Genomic DNA, 14,545 nt, shown 5'->3' with positions numbered 1-14,545 from the left:
GAGCAAGGAGATTATGGTGCCTCAATTCCCCATCACGGTTTTTAAGGTGAGGGTTCTCAAACCTCACTACAAAACAGGGTTTCTAGATCTTTAGTTGTTAAGAAACGTTCATTTTTTTTCTGCACATTTTTATTGGGATGACCAAAATAACTTTCTTCTCAGTGAAACGCCATAACCACTTAAGACTCTACATCCAGCTATGTACCCTGATGACTACATTTGTCCTTAAAAAGTTGCTGGCTTTTCTAACTGTGGTGTGACTCTCCTACAGACGGCAGGGAAGGCTTCTTCTTTTGTCTCAGGTCCATGCTGTTTTAAGCATCTAAATAAAAAATTAGAATGGGGTAATCAAATATATGCCTTATCTCCAAGTCCCTCAGAACACAAAACTATTCAATCAATCCAGAAAGTCAGAAGTAACCACTGATACCGGTGGTTGGGAGTCAAAGGAGAACTGCCCCAACACACTCAGCTACAACACTTGTTAACAGCCGCTGCTTATCTGTATTTTAAACGAGGGGCGGAGGGGAACCTGGGAAAGTTGATACCAGACTATTTCTATGGTGGGAAACACAGAGCCAAAAAGAATCTGAAAAGGTCTTCCAATTCACAATATGTTTCCTATTGTCTCCAGGACCTTTGCCTCTTGCCTGTAGCCTAAATTGGAAAGAAGGGGAATGAAACTGGAAAAGCTACAGAAAATCCACTGTTAATGCAACTCGGCACTCACCATTGGCCGGACTGAAATACCCTCCCTCACAGTGTACAGTCACTTCATTCACAGATGATGGTTACCTCAATGAGTCGATTTGCAAAACAAGGTACTATTCATCATGAGCAGGCACACTTCAGGCTGGCCCTAGCTTTAGGATTATTGCAGAGGCAGATTTTGAATGACACACAGCAGGGCCAGTAACAGGCAGTGGCTCACAAATTCATATAAATTTGATCCCAGCATGAGCTGAGAGCTCCCACTGCTTGCAAGGTCAAGCACCACTGATCAGCTAATTAGCGGTATTCTTCTCTCTTTATGAGACAGCATTTCTGGCCCCCACCAAATTTTTACCAGCTTTAAAGGGGAAAAGGAGAAAAAAAAAAAAAGAAAAAAAAAGAAAAAAAGGCAACCCACCAAACCTGTAACCTGCAAAAGGGAACTTAAAAGCTGCTGATTTCTGGGAATTTGACATATATATTCTTGTAACGGAAACAAAGTTGTAAAATTTTATTCATAAAAATCCTCACCGATTACACTGCAGATGCTACTGAGTTACTCATTTCTTCCCTTTGGAGTTTGGACACTATTGCTGACAACCGCACACACACAACTGCTATTAGGAGGATATTCACAGCTACGGCATAAATTCCGCTAGTGGATGGCAATGATGATACACTAAAGTATCCTACAGGTGCAAGACCTGAGACCTTTGACAACATGAAATTTCCTCACAAATGACTTAATATCCAGGCAGACCGCAAGCAGCTTTCTTCAGCTATGTTACGTTCAACCGTAGTTAAAACAAGAGTTAAATAGCTATCTTGGCTATGAAAAATGTTTGACTTAAAACCTTCAAAATTTATTTTATGCTATACTGTAGCATATTTAGAACACTACAATTATTTCTGAATAAGGTGAAGAAAATTAAATATGTGGCTTTGTTTCATTATTTTTCCTTTGAAATGTATTTAAAAGCCATAACTACAACAAAAGAACTGTCTTTAAATAGACACAATTGCTATTTTACACTGTAAATAAATTAGTTCTCTAAAACTGTTTCATTTTGTTTGAAGACAATAAAACAGTGCTTAAGATCCAGGCAGTTTGAGAGAGTTCACATCTACTTGTACCATTTCTATTATCTATAAAAAATCAGTGCAGTAAACATATGCAACCATGGAGAAAGACAGACTAAAACCTCTTCATTGATCATGTCCAGGGGTTGTACAACACAAAAAGGGCATAAAAACCAATGGTAATTTGTCTGTAGGCTTAGTTCACTGAAGAAATTAAGCTGCAGCTTCACAGATTTAATAGATTGTTTGTTTGCTTTCTATCTCAAATTACAGAAGTTTAATAGAACCTGAAATGGACAGACCTAAAACAACCAGAAGTCACAAACAACAACATTTTTGAAGACAGACATGTGAACAAGCAATGCACCCTTCCATGATTGATAAAAATCTGTCATCTGAAACTTGGGCATGGCCTTGACTGTTTACAGCAAGAGGAAGTCAATTTCCATAAAACTAGTTACAGAGAGTTTGTGGTTTTGTTAAACATGCTTCCTCTTGTTCTGGAGACTGTAAGCTTCACAGGCTTTTTAGGCTCCTAGCTGTATATTTAAGCTGTACCTATAGCCATTCAACTTCTGAATTTGAGTACTACCACAACGGAACGACACCATTCCAATTAGTGATAGAAGAACAACCTGTTTTCTAAATGTTAACAAGCAAATAAATCAACTTATCAGAATCAGCTTTGAAATTTTAGGTATTTTTGCCATATTAAAATTCCATAAACAGGTCTGACATGCAATATAGTTCCCATATCTACGTGAAACAGGAGAAATTGGAAAAGTGCTTAACAATATGTAATTAATCAATCAATAAAAGCAGCATTATTAAAAGAAAGATCAAGAATAGTTTGCCTTTGGTTTTGGGCTTAAGTACTAATAAGAACCAAAAGATCGTAACAAAACCTGTTGCAGAAAATTCTACACTGCTGGGTTGACAAAGCACGTATTACAGTCCTCTTGGCTCTTCAGGAGGTTTCTTATTAATGTCCTGAAGGCTTTTTGGACAAAATGCATGATGGACTTGAATACATGGAGAGAAAAAGCAGGCCTGCTACAAGGCGCACAGCAGCTTTTTAGCCATGTCCAGGTCTCACTGTTACAGCAGCACCAACAAGAAGACACTGAATTTAAGGCAGGTGACAGAGTTGTTTCTGAAATTCAACCTACCACTAGACAGGATGAAACTGATCTGCTGGAGGAGGAATAAATACCAAAACACGTTTCCACTTGCTTGCTGGTTCGTTTCTAATTGAGCAAGGGGGAATCATCTGTTTGGTACCTGAGGATTTGGATACTAGTCCTCCCCCATGACAAACATCTCAGAGGTTGCATGTTTTAGCAGCAGCAGCAGCACACCTCTGGCACCTACACTCAAGACCTTTTGGAGTTAACAGCCACCTTTTAATCATATCTCTGTTTAGGAATTTCCTATCTGCCTTTTTGCAGATCTTTTAAGTATAAATATTATTCCAGCAATTGACAATAAAGATGCTATAACACGTATCACTAGATGGACCAATAATACACGTGGTTTCAAATTCTGCATTGTGTCTTGTTCATGTTTTAAGGTAAAACTCACAAAGTAGCATTTCTTGTTATTAGTCATGCAAAGACCAGTCAAGCTTGTAGCTGGTAACAATATAACTCTAATGAATGTGAATGGAAGTGCAGTAATTTCACGCCATGTTGAGTTTGTTCTCTCTTAACTCAGGGTAGCAGCTGCTTTGGTTCAGCACAAACAGTACCAGAGAAAAGAGATAAGTGCTGAAGCCTGTTACAGAGGAATGCTTTTATTTCTTTGTTGCTGAAAGGCTTGCTGGGCTGAGCTCTTCTGGTTCTGCAACACAGGGGTTATCCCATCTGTATTAGCTAATGAATCTCAGGCTGTACAGATAATGAACAGCTCTGAAGGCAGCTTCCGTGATCTCCAGTGGAAGCGACCCTGGTCAAAACGTCTGGCTTAATGACCAGTTACTTGTCAAACTAAACTTCACCAGTATTATTTAAATATTATGCACAGTGCACTTTTAATGCATACAGTACACATCCAATTTTTACAGCAACATATCTATTTGCATTGTCCTATCTAATAAAATGAAATTTTAAGTAACAACTGCTAACATTTTCATCTGATTAGTCTCAAACTATTAAACACTATAACCTATACTCATGTATACCCTTCAGAGAGCTGTATCACCACACAAAACTGACAGAAGACCTCAAAAGGTGTCCTTTTAATTGAATTATAGGTTAAATTTTAATTTAATCCCAATTCTAATAAAATATTAAACTAGAATAATAGGATTTAATTTTAGAATAGCAATGTGAAACATTTTCAGGCAAAGTCTGAAATTCAATACATTAAGTACTCCTCTCACACTGTCCAAAAGCATGGAAATGTCAAAATACAGAATAGCATTAAAGTCACTTGCACTCACTGATTTTCAATTGCACTGCCTCTGTAGCTGTGCCTGTGATGTTTTTTGAAGTAAGCCATAACAATTTTTTAAAGCAAGCAGTCTGAACTCATCACCTAAATCAAATGGCATCTACGTGTTGAAACCACAGCCAAATGCACACATTCTGCTTCTTCCAGTTGCTGGTGAGCTGCGTTACCAGCAGCAATGGAGGTGACACAGGTCAAGACTGTGAAAGTAATATAATCAAAGTTAAAAATCTGAATCCAAGACAGAAATTCAGAGAAAGTCATCACTGGAGTTCCAACAGGCAAATGAAAAACCAAAAGTCTGAAGTGGAGATAATTGTAAAAAGATACCTAAAATAGAATTTTTTGATGGATTTGAAACACTCGCTTTCTTCAGCTGTACTGCTACAAAATTATGCTAGTTGCATCAAACTCAAGGATCCAACAGTCAGCTTTTATAAAAACAAGTTCAGGTTGAAAGCAAATTTTAGGATGTGAATGTTAACCGTCTAGTTGAGCAAGTTTATATCTGCTCTGCAGAAAATCACGAGGCAGTTTACATTTGCCTAAATTAAAGTTCTCATAAATCAGTGTTAATTACACTTGAACAGTAACACAAATTACAAAACTTTTTTTTTCTTCTTACTGGTATATGCCTTTGTCTAACATCCTTTCCAATTCATAAAGAAAAGAAAAAAAAAAAAAAAAAAAAGGAAAACCTCTTAAAATAAACATTATCTTAGAAAGATTATATGCATATGAAAGTAGTTGCTGAATGCCTAGAAATCTTTTCAATCACTACCCCCAAAACCATGAAATGGATATCCATCTTCTCCTCTCTGCGTGAAGGTAAATACCTAAAACTTCTGAGTACTGATTCCCAAGCCTCTTCTGTTGCTGAGCCTCACTCAACCAAACTGACAGTGCTTTGTACCTCGAAGTACCACAGCTCTTTAGTTTAGTATCCACAATGACACTTATCTAGGAATACTCAATTCTGTTAAGTCAGAACATAATCAGGCACTGATACCGGTGAACATCAGCGTCCTATTAATTCTTACACTTCTCCCATGGATGTAGCTGTCATGCAGCCTCATTAGCGAGTGTGAAAGATTTCATAAAATGGTTGGTCTTCAATCAAATAATACAAAACTCTGATTTATGTTGGTAGTTACCACAGATATATTGACGCTCATTTTTACTAGTCCTGGGACCCGTTTTAAAAAACAAAAAGAGCTAAGTGTATTGCAGAACTGCTGAAGTTCATCACAGCTGTGTAAGCAAGGCCTGGTTTGTCTGCTGTTTTTTCAAATGCTTCCATACAATAAAAATTGGTTTAGATTAATAGTCTTTTCCTAGTGCTCCTGTTGTAGTCTCTGATAAAGGAATGAGGTAAATGGGGTTGCTGTGGCATATGCATTTAAGGCCAGTTTCTTTTTTCTTTTAAATAACCCACTTCTACAAACAAGTAATGATCACCTGCAATATCCAGCTTGAAGGCAATTCCTCTATTCTCTCCCGCATAGCTGCAGCAATTTCACACTGCTCCTCACCTCCCTGACTTAGCTTGTGAGCTTTATACCACTCACTAGCAATTTCACTTCAAGGGGCAGCACAAAACTAACAATCAAAGTTGTGAATATCAGAAATGTCAGGACTGCATTCCAAAGAACAGAAAAAAAGAAAGGGAGGAAGGAAGGAAGGAAGGAAGGAAGGAAGGAAGGAAGGAAGGAAGGAAGGAAGGAAGGAAAAAAAAAGAGCCTGTCTGAAAAATTGTTATTTACAGCATCCAATAAAGATGCTGAAAATGTTGCTTTGTGTTTGTATACAGCACCTACTTTGATACTAGTAAAATAATTATTTATAGCAATATGCTATCAGGTCACATATCCCCAAGAGAAACTAGAAAAGCACGAAAATCTCCTTGGAGCTAATTGAGAGAACAACTAGAAAGGCAGCTTTACTTACTGCTGTTCTCAGAAGAACACATTTCAATTCCCTCCTCTGCTTTGTTAGGATATTACACCCTAGGTGAATCTAGCAGTAAAGTGAACAGCAGGCAGGGAATCTATCCATCACTCAGCACAGAGTCAATGGGGCACTCTTTCAAGCTACTACTGAAGTCTGCAAAGGTTTCACTTATTAAGCATCAACCGTAGCTGGGGATAAAGAGATAAGAGACCAAGGTTTAAACCAAAAATAACTTTGCAAAAAATTATATATAGGTATGGGACAAAAAAATAAGTTTATATATATAATTTGGAGGGGGGGAGTGGGAATATCAAGGATGATAGTTTAGCTCTAATCGTGCCTTTAAGAATTATGATTCCAGCTGTTACTGCAAGAAAACCCAATCATTTAGTATTCTTTATTATACTGTACAAATCACGGCAAAAAGCTACTTTTAATAAATACTATTAAACCAAGTCAAATACTTTGCTTTCACACCATTTACAAGTCTTTCGGTACAATTAACTTGTGCTCACACCAGCAGGCTGGTTACTGTTGGAGGAGTGGGCTGCCTGGCTATGTGTTCATTAACACAGCTGGCGTTACCACATCCTCCTCTTGCTTCTGGCCTCTTAACAGCACCCAGTTGTCCCCCCTTACCGCTCAAACTTCACCTACACAACAATGGTAGACTATTAAGTTGTAGAAATTATCAAACAATCCATTTTGTAAAACTGGAAAAAAAATTATTGGAAGATGCTTGCTCTGTTATCTCACCAGCTTTTTAGTACTTAACAGGAATATAAGAAAGGAAGCATTCAGATTAATATCCACTTAAACTAATAGGCTGTATGATTCAACCACTTAAAAAATTGTGACCAACTGCAACTATTTGTTGTAGCCATATCACCTACTGGTATGGCTAACACCAAGATTACTATAGCCAAGATACTGCAGAAGGTTATTTCTCTGTTATTGATTCCTTAATGTACTTGACAACATGCTGTTATTTCGAACCATTTGTTTCCTTTGTAGCAGCAGTTTGGTCAGTTCTCCCTTTTTATAAACACAACAAAAATGATCCCTCTAGTCAAAAAGAAGGAAAAGAAATACAAACATGAAAGTAAAGAGATTAAGACACAGGTCAACAAGACAGTTTCTCTTATTTCAGACTTTGGCTCTTGTTAAAAAAAAGTAATCAAATACACAAATATTTGAATGCTTAGCATGAGACTGAAATATTCCTCTTGAATTATTGCCCATTATTTTCAGCCACCAAAATTTTGCAAAATCCTTCATCAAATCCTTGATCAAGTTGGAAGTTAAACTTTCTGTACCTAACCAGAATGTATTACACATGTTCTGGACTAAAGGCTGCAAGCCATCTTGTTTAATTCTTCCATATCTAGTTCTATATTCACTAATAAATCTAAGCCTGCCTATTGTACACCAACAATGACTACATTTTTTATTTTATCTTTTCTTTAAAAGATCGTCAAGTCTACCGGAATACTTGCACCTTCCTCTACAGCAGTGATTTGGTACTGTGTCACTAATGACCACGGTAACTTTTACTTTACAAGTAATGTTTTTCACTGGAAAACCAGGACTCTTGTTTCATGCGAACAAACCAGCCTGAAGTAGACACGCTTTCAGGCATACCAGCCCTTGCTCTGCCTGCGTCTCCAAACCACCACAGATACACCAGTACTATCCCAAGGAAAAAGATTTTTAGCTTTTCAACAGACAAGTTAGATAAGGACAGACTTGTCCAAGCCATTTACTGACGCTGTGCTGCTTGTATAATGGCAAGCTGCTGTCAGAAGAGAGGGTCCTGCTCCCACCCACCGCTGGGTCTTGCCCTCCTATCGGCATTGGGGACCACCGAGAGCTGCCCCCAGGGTGAGCCAGCGCTGCACAGGATCCGGTGCCGGCAAAGATAGCATCGAACATGCAGCAAGCGGAACAAAGTCACCCCAACACCACATGATCCCTGGACATGACAGAGGGGAAGCTGTGTGCACACAGGGCTGAGGCAAAGCACAAGACGGTGTGATTATGGGGTAGCAGATCGCAATTACACCGATTAGGTACAGCAGGAAGGCAGGCCCTCGGCCACGCCAGGAGCTTACGGACAGCGCCAGAAGCGGGGACTGAATCGCCTGAACTGCAGCTGAGTGCCCTGTGTACAAGGGCCACTCTTCTATCCATCAGAAAACTTTTTTTTTTTGCTGATTATAAAGAATATAAACATGTCTGTCTTATTATATTTAAGAACTACATAAAAATTTAAAAAAATACTCTGAAATAAAACATACCATGAAAAAAGATACTTTACAAAAACTGTAGCTTCTATTTACATTGCAGGCTAATCACTCCAGAAATAATACAATTTTAAAGAGTAATAGAACCACAGAAAGGATTAATGATACAATCCAGACCTCTAGTTAAAATGTTTTCAAAGACAATTCTTATCTCAAAGAATCCTTGCAGGCATTTAGCCTTTTCAATTACACATTATAAGTCTTCAGCAACTCTCTACGATGTTGATGGCAAATTTTCAAGGCGGAGACTATGCCAACAGTAATTTTTTCTCTCTCTGAATCCAGGTCAACACATACACATTGTTCTATAGTTTCAACTGGTAGAAAAAAAAGTTTGTGACTACTCCATGGCAATTATTACGCAGAAACAAAATAATGAAAGAATGTTCTCAGGGGCGGTGTGGGAAACTGCTGAGGGAGTTTGTTCTAGGAGGGAAGGGAGCCTTCCCTTATGTTTATAGAGAATACCTATAAATTTACATCAAGACTTATCAGAAGGGGGGTAGGACGACGACTTACTAGGATTACCTTCCAAGTTTTTCTTAATAGTCACTGATTTTTTTTCCGCAGTTGGTTGACTCTTAATCATGCAGACTTTTTCCAGAGAGACTTACTCTCAGATATGTAACAGACCTGGTCCCACAAGCATTTCAGCTGCTCACCCAAGCATATTTGATATACCACTTTTAAACAAATATGCAGCTCATATTCAAGGGCATGTGATACCCAATATAGCACTTTTTCAGTACATGGTGATCAATCACATCTCAGCATATCTCAAAATATATTTGAGCATGGGATGAAATAAAAAAAATCCTTTAGAAAAGTTCACAAAACCAAAAGATTCCCAAGATTGAAGTGAGAGGGCAGGGAGAGGGTGTGCAGTTATCAAATCACTTATCTGGGAAATGTTTGATTTGGTACGTAAATTTTACGCACAGGTATAAGCCATCACATCCAGTACATATGTTCCCTGTAGAATTACTGACAGGCAATGAGCCATACCAGAACACAACAAAAAACGATTTACAACATTTAATGGACTATTAGGTAGCAGAGGGGAAAGGTGAGGCAAGAATGCACATAATGTGTGAAATCATTAAAAAAATAAAAACAATGTATGTATGTACATTTAACAATCGATTTCTTATTGAAGAATAAAAAGGAAATTATCCACATATACTGAGTTTGTAAGCAAAGTGAAGTAGCTGCTTTAACAATTTTACTATTACAAACACTCAAAATACAAGTGAGACAGGACAGAGGTGATGTTCTGGATGCCCCAGTGACCTTGCCTAATACACAGAAGTATTTTCTCCTGTAACAGACTGAAGAGTTCGTCTTCCAGACCGGTTCCTGCCCACCAGTGGTTGTGCTCACCAACGCATATAAAACACACTTTAAAGCTTTGTGACAATTCTTAATGGAAGTTAAATTATTCAAATGCTAAATCTTTTTGTCTATCTTTAGTAGCCTAAAAGTCAATTTTCCAATCTAAGACTCTAAGTGTGGCATGCTTAACCTGGCTAATGGTTGTGGCTGGGCTCCCAGATCTGGCTCACCGTGTGGCCGTGCAAACAGCAGTGCTGGCACAACAAAGCAGAAAGCAGGAAAATAAGTAGCTGAGACAAAGGGGAAGACAGACAGACTGCTTTTTTAGTAACAATGACAGCTTTAAGCATGTGTCAAATATGATCTAAGTCAGTCACACTGGCTCTGCCTAGTCAATAAGGAGAGGGATAGGTGGGATTAATCCCTTTTAGAGTGCACTTCGAAAACACATAAACTGTTTCTCTAGAAATGCCTCACCCTACCAGTTAATTACAGAGAACAGCTTAAAGCAAAGCCTCACTTGTAGATAACCGAAGATTGCTGATCTGAGGACCCTAATTTTTTAATTTTACATGAGCCTTTTCTCCTCGTCTGCCAAGTCTGAACTGAGAGTCAGCACTATATGTTACAAACCACATTAAGTCCTGTCTTACTAGCAGAGTGACTTAGGCTTCCCTTGCAGTGAGAAAGGGAGTGGTGGCTAATTGAGTGGTATCATTAGAAGGGAGTTAGGTTTTGTTTTTCTTGGATTTTTCACAACAAGAGAGTTCTAGCATACACACGCAATTAGCATGGTATTATAATGTGTTTTACCCTCTGGCTGTACACACATTGTTTAAGAGATGCAAAAGCTGATACCATCTTGTTTAAAGGAGATATTCATAATCATTTTAGCTGTAATTTTTAAAGGAAAAGCCACACAGGTAAGTTGAGAAGGAGGAAAATATTACAGCAGTGCAGTTTCTAGTCTTCACTTTACTGCAATGACCAGAGCTCTCTCTGGAAGGCTCTTAAACTTTCAGCATGATGCCCATCACCACTAAGAAAGAATATATAAATGGCAATCAACAGACTGGCCAGTCATAGCATTGTCAGTGCTGAAGCAGCCGCAGAAATTAGAGAGGCACATCAGATCTGAGGCTGACTACTCACTGGAGTGAGCAAAGACACTGACAAAAGGTGGACTCATGCAGTGGCCAGAGACCCAAGTGTAGGGTTAAATTACATAATTTCTTATTATTCTACCTTCAAGATACATTAAATATCTGCTTATCCTAAGCAGCTAATCAGGGCCCACACAGCAGATACATGTAACACACACAAAAACACTTACAAAGTGCAACCACATATTTTCACCAGCAGTTCATGCACTCAGAAAGTTTCCACAAACTCTGTTTACGATCCTGCTGTAATTCATTGCCCACAAGGAGATCCCAGTAGCTGCAGTACAGAAGATTAACCCCTTTCTAACAGCCTGTAAGAATGCACTCAGTAAAAGTTGGTACTGATAGCAGAATTCTTAGCAGCCAAGCATGGAAAACTAAGAAAAAGGTTTCATTGTTAAAAGACATTATCAAACAGAACAGCTGTTATTTTTTGAGACATTTAAGAAACGGATGTGCTGTTAATGATTTTCAGGTCACTATGGCTCTGCAGCAGCCTCCAGCTGACAATACTTCAAAGATGCTAAAATGAAATATTAACAGTGAGCAAAAAAAATTCTTTGAGAGATATGCTATGATATGAAAGCAAACTGAAAAAGATAGCTGAGGAGCTACTACCGAGCAAAACTTTGATTTCACTTATATTTAACTTGGAGACACGGACATCTAACACCAGTCAGCAGGAAAGTAATAAGGAACTACACAGGCCATGCAGTGACAGAGCTCAACCGATCTACTGGAGGATGTAACAGCATCGCTACCACTGGAAGACATAACACCCAATGCCCTCTCTCAAATGTGTATCTCACACTTAGAAAATAACCTTTGCAACATAAGGAAGCAGCTTCCTTTACAGCCTTTTTGGTAATGGCATGCTCTGCCTCTACAACTAAGTACAAGTAATATACAGAATTAACTGTATGATACAAAACCTTTTTTTCTCAAAAACATGGATGTAGTAAAGCAGCATACCTAACAGCCACCTCTTTGGGTTTTTTTGCTTGCTTGTTTGTTTGTTTGCTTTTTTGTTGTTTTTTTTTCCTCCACTGAACTTCAGTGGTACTGTAAAGACTCACTGGAAATGGAGCCCAGATTGTGCTAGTCACAATTAAAATAAATAACAGTATGTATCTTGAAGGGACTGATCTAATTTAAAACAAGTCAGACTAAAAAGCAGAAGAAGCAAAAGGATATGTTTACTCTATAGAGAAGTATTTACTATCAGTTATTCATTTACAGGTCAATGTTCACTGTAATAATTATAATTTGAGAGTCATACCATTTTTAAGTAGTACAGTATGTTACTTGAGGTGTTGAGAATGTCTCAGTTAACTTTCAGCTAATTAAATGAAGATATTAGAAGTTTAAAGAAAAAGAGGGTGAGATGTGCAGCAGTCTTCATAGGTAAACATAAAAAAAGTACGGAAAGAGGAAAAATATTTTGGAAGCTGTTACTTATTCAAGCTACTCAAGCAAAATCTGTGATGCAAACACTTTTCAAAAATCCATTTTCAATTCAATTCCCTTTTCAAGTAAATCAGAGTCCTGAATGTTTTAAGAGATTTCAGTGTTCCTCCTCTTCTCAGCTCACCTCTTACCTGCTCCTTACCTACAGTTAAGCCTGTCCAGTGCCTGGGGAAAATACCTCATTTAAAACTGAAGTGACACATTCTGACTAACACAGGAAGCATGTGCTGTGTTTCGGTATGGATCAAGTAAAACAAAAGCTAGGCAAAGCTCTAGAAAAATTAAAATCATGCTAAGAACATCAACAGACTTAAAGCATCTCGCTGTCAACATAATCTAGTGAGGTCTGTATACTGTGGAGATGCCTGGTTTCTCTCTGAAACCATTATTAATTGGCAACTGAAGGCAGGGTGCTACAGTCCAAACACAGACCGCTCTCTAGGAGGAAGCAGTATCATGCTGGCTGTTCAATACTTGCAATTCAACTGTTTCTGTTAAGTCTTCAATAACAGCATCTGCTGAGTTTTATATAAATGGCACAGAGATAAAAGAGGTCGTTTATCTGGTTTTTGGGTATTTTTGGCCACTTCACAAGGTAATACAGGTCTGTATGCTGAATCTGTAGTGCTGGTTGGGAGTTCCCAGCACTTTCAGCAGCGCTGGGGGTGGTGAGGGCGGTACCAACAGTTTTCCATCCAGATGTCCAGGTTCTTGCTCATTTTGTCACCTACCTAAAGTGCAAAGCATCCCATCAGCTTGCATTAAGACTAAAGAGTAGTACTCTGCCCAGAAGCAACAGACAGTTCATTGACAAACATTCTCCCCTGTTTTACCCATCTTTGGAGGTCAGCTTCAGGAGTTTTGCATCAGTTTCAGTGCTCATTCACGCAAGGGATCACTCGATATTAAATCGATGAGAAGTCCTTTGCAGACTGACATGGACTGATAGAACTTGGGTGAAGGTGTTCATAAACAAAAGTAAAAGCTTCTTACACTTTTAAACATCTGGAACCTACAAAAATATATACCAGCTAAACATTTTCCTAAAATTGAGGCAAGTAAATTAGGTTTTACATCGAGGAATTTGCATTTGAACAATGCTTTGTGTGCATTTTAAAGATACCAAACAGAAAATAAGTTTCTTAAGATTATCAAAAAAGACAATTTAATTAACTTACTACCAAGGTGCATTCTCAGCATTTAATTAAGTTTTCTCAACATACTCCACAGAATACTGTAAGGTAGTAAAAACATACTTAAAGGCACTCCAAAAAACCTGTGCTGTAAGTTACTCCAAATAGCCAAGTCTTTCAAATACATATTCTTGACAGGTGGACTTCTTTAGAGGTACAGGATTCATTCAGGGAAAGAAAAGACTGAACAGAAGCTAAGAGATTTAATGTATAACTTTTGGGTGAGCCTGAAGAAAACACCTAGATTTAACTGTCACTAAAAGGTATTTTATGTGAAAGGGTTAAGCGACTTCTTCTTCATACCACACTTCAAAGGTATGCTTTATTCACATCTTGCTCAGCTGCCAAATGCAGACCTCTCCAGAGCTCCTTTTTCAACCATAGATGTCCTAAAAAGCCTTTTAATGTTGCGTTCTAATCACACCCTCAAGCATGTGCGCCATTATCACTCATTCTTTAAAAATCAGAGCTAAAAGCAAAACTGATTACTGCAAGAAATCTGTCTCCTTGAACAAAAATTGATTCAGAATATCTTACTTAAAAGAAAGGATAGAAAATTAAAGGGATACTGTTATGGTTAATCTCTTTTAAAATGTTTAATTTGCCTTCCTTCATGGAAGCTTAAAACTGAAACTGCTTTCCAAATCAAATTTATTTCCTCATTTACACAAAATTTTCTGGCTATGCTTGAGACCTTTTATTTACTTCTCAACTGCCTATATGAACCACAGCTAGAGTAAGTTATTACACTATTTTGGACAATTATACGGATATGTTTTTTAATTCCATAAAAGCAATTTTTTTTTCAGTCCATGGCATAGTTCTGTGAGGTCTATGATGTTCATAAATAAATACATGCCTATTAAACATATAAATCTCCATGTATTTTTGTACTTAT

General features: G+C 37.9%; 1 protein-coding gene across 4 annotated transcripts in view; it reads right to left on the bottom strand.

Moving 5' to 3' along the window:
* NLK (nemo like kinase) overlaps nt 1-14,545 on the bottom strand; it is a 67,029-nt gene that overhangs the window by 33,097 nt on the left and 19,387 nt on the right. The gene's annotated exons all lie outside the window — the stretch shown is intronic.

This window comes from Falco cherrug, chromosome 1 (assembly GCF_023634085.1).
Source record: "Falco cherrug isolate bFalChe1 chromosome 1, bFalChe1.pri, whole genome shotgun sequence".
Taxonomy (NCBI): Eukaryota; Metazoa; Chordata; class Aves; order Falconiformes; family Falconidae; genus Falco; species Falco cherrug.
Note: the sequence above shows the minus strand (reverse complement) of the source record. Positions and strands in the feature narration are given on the sequence as shown.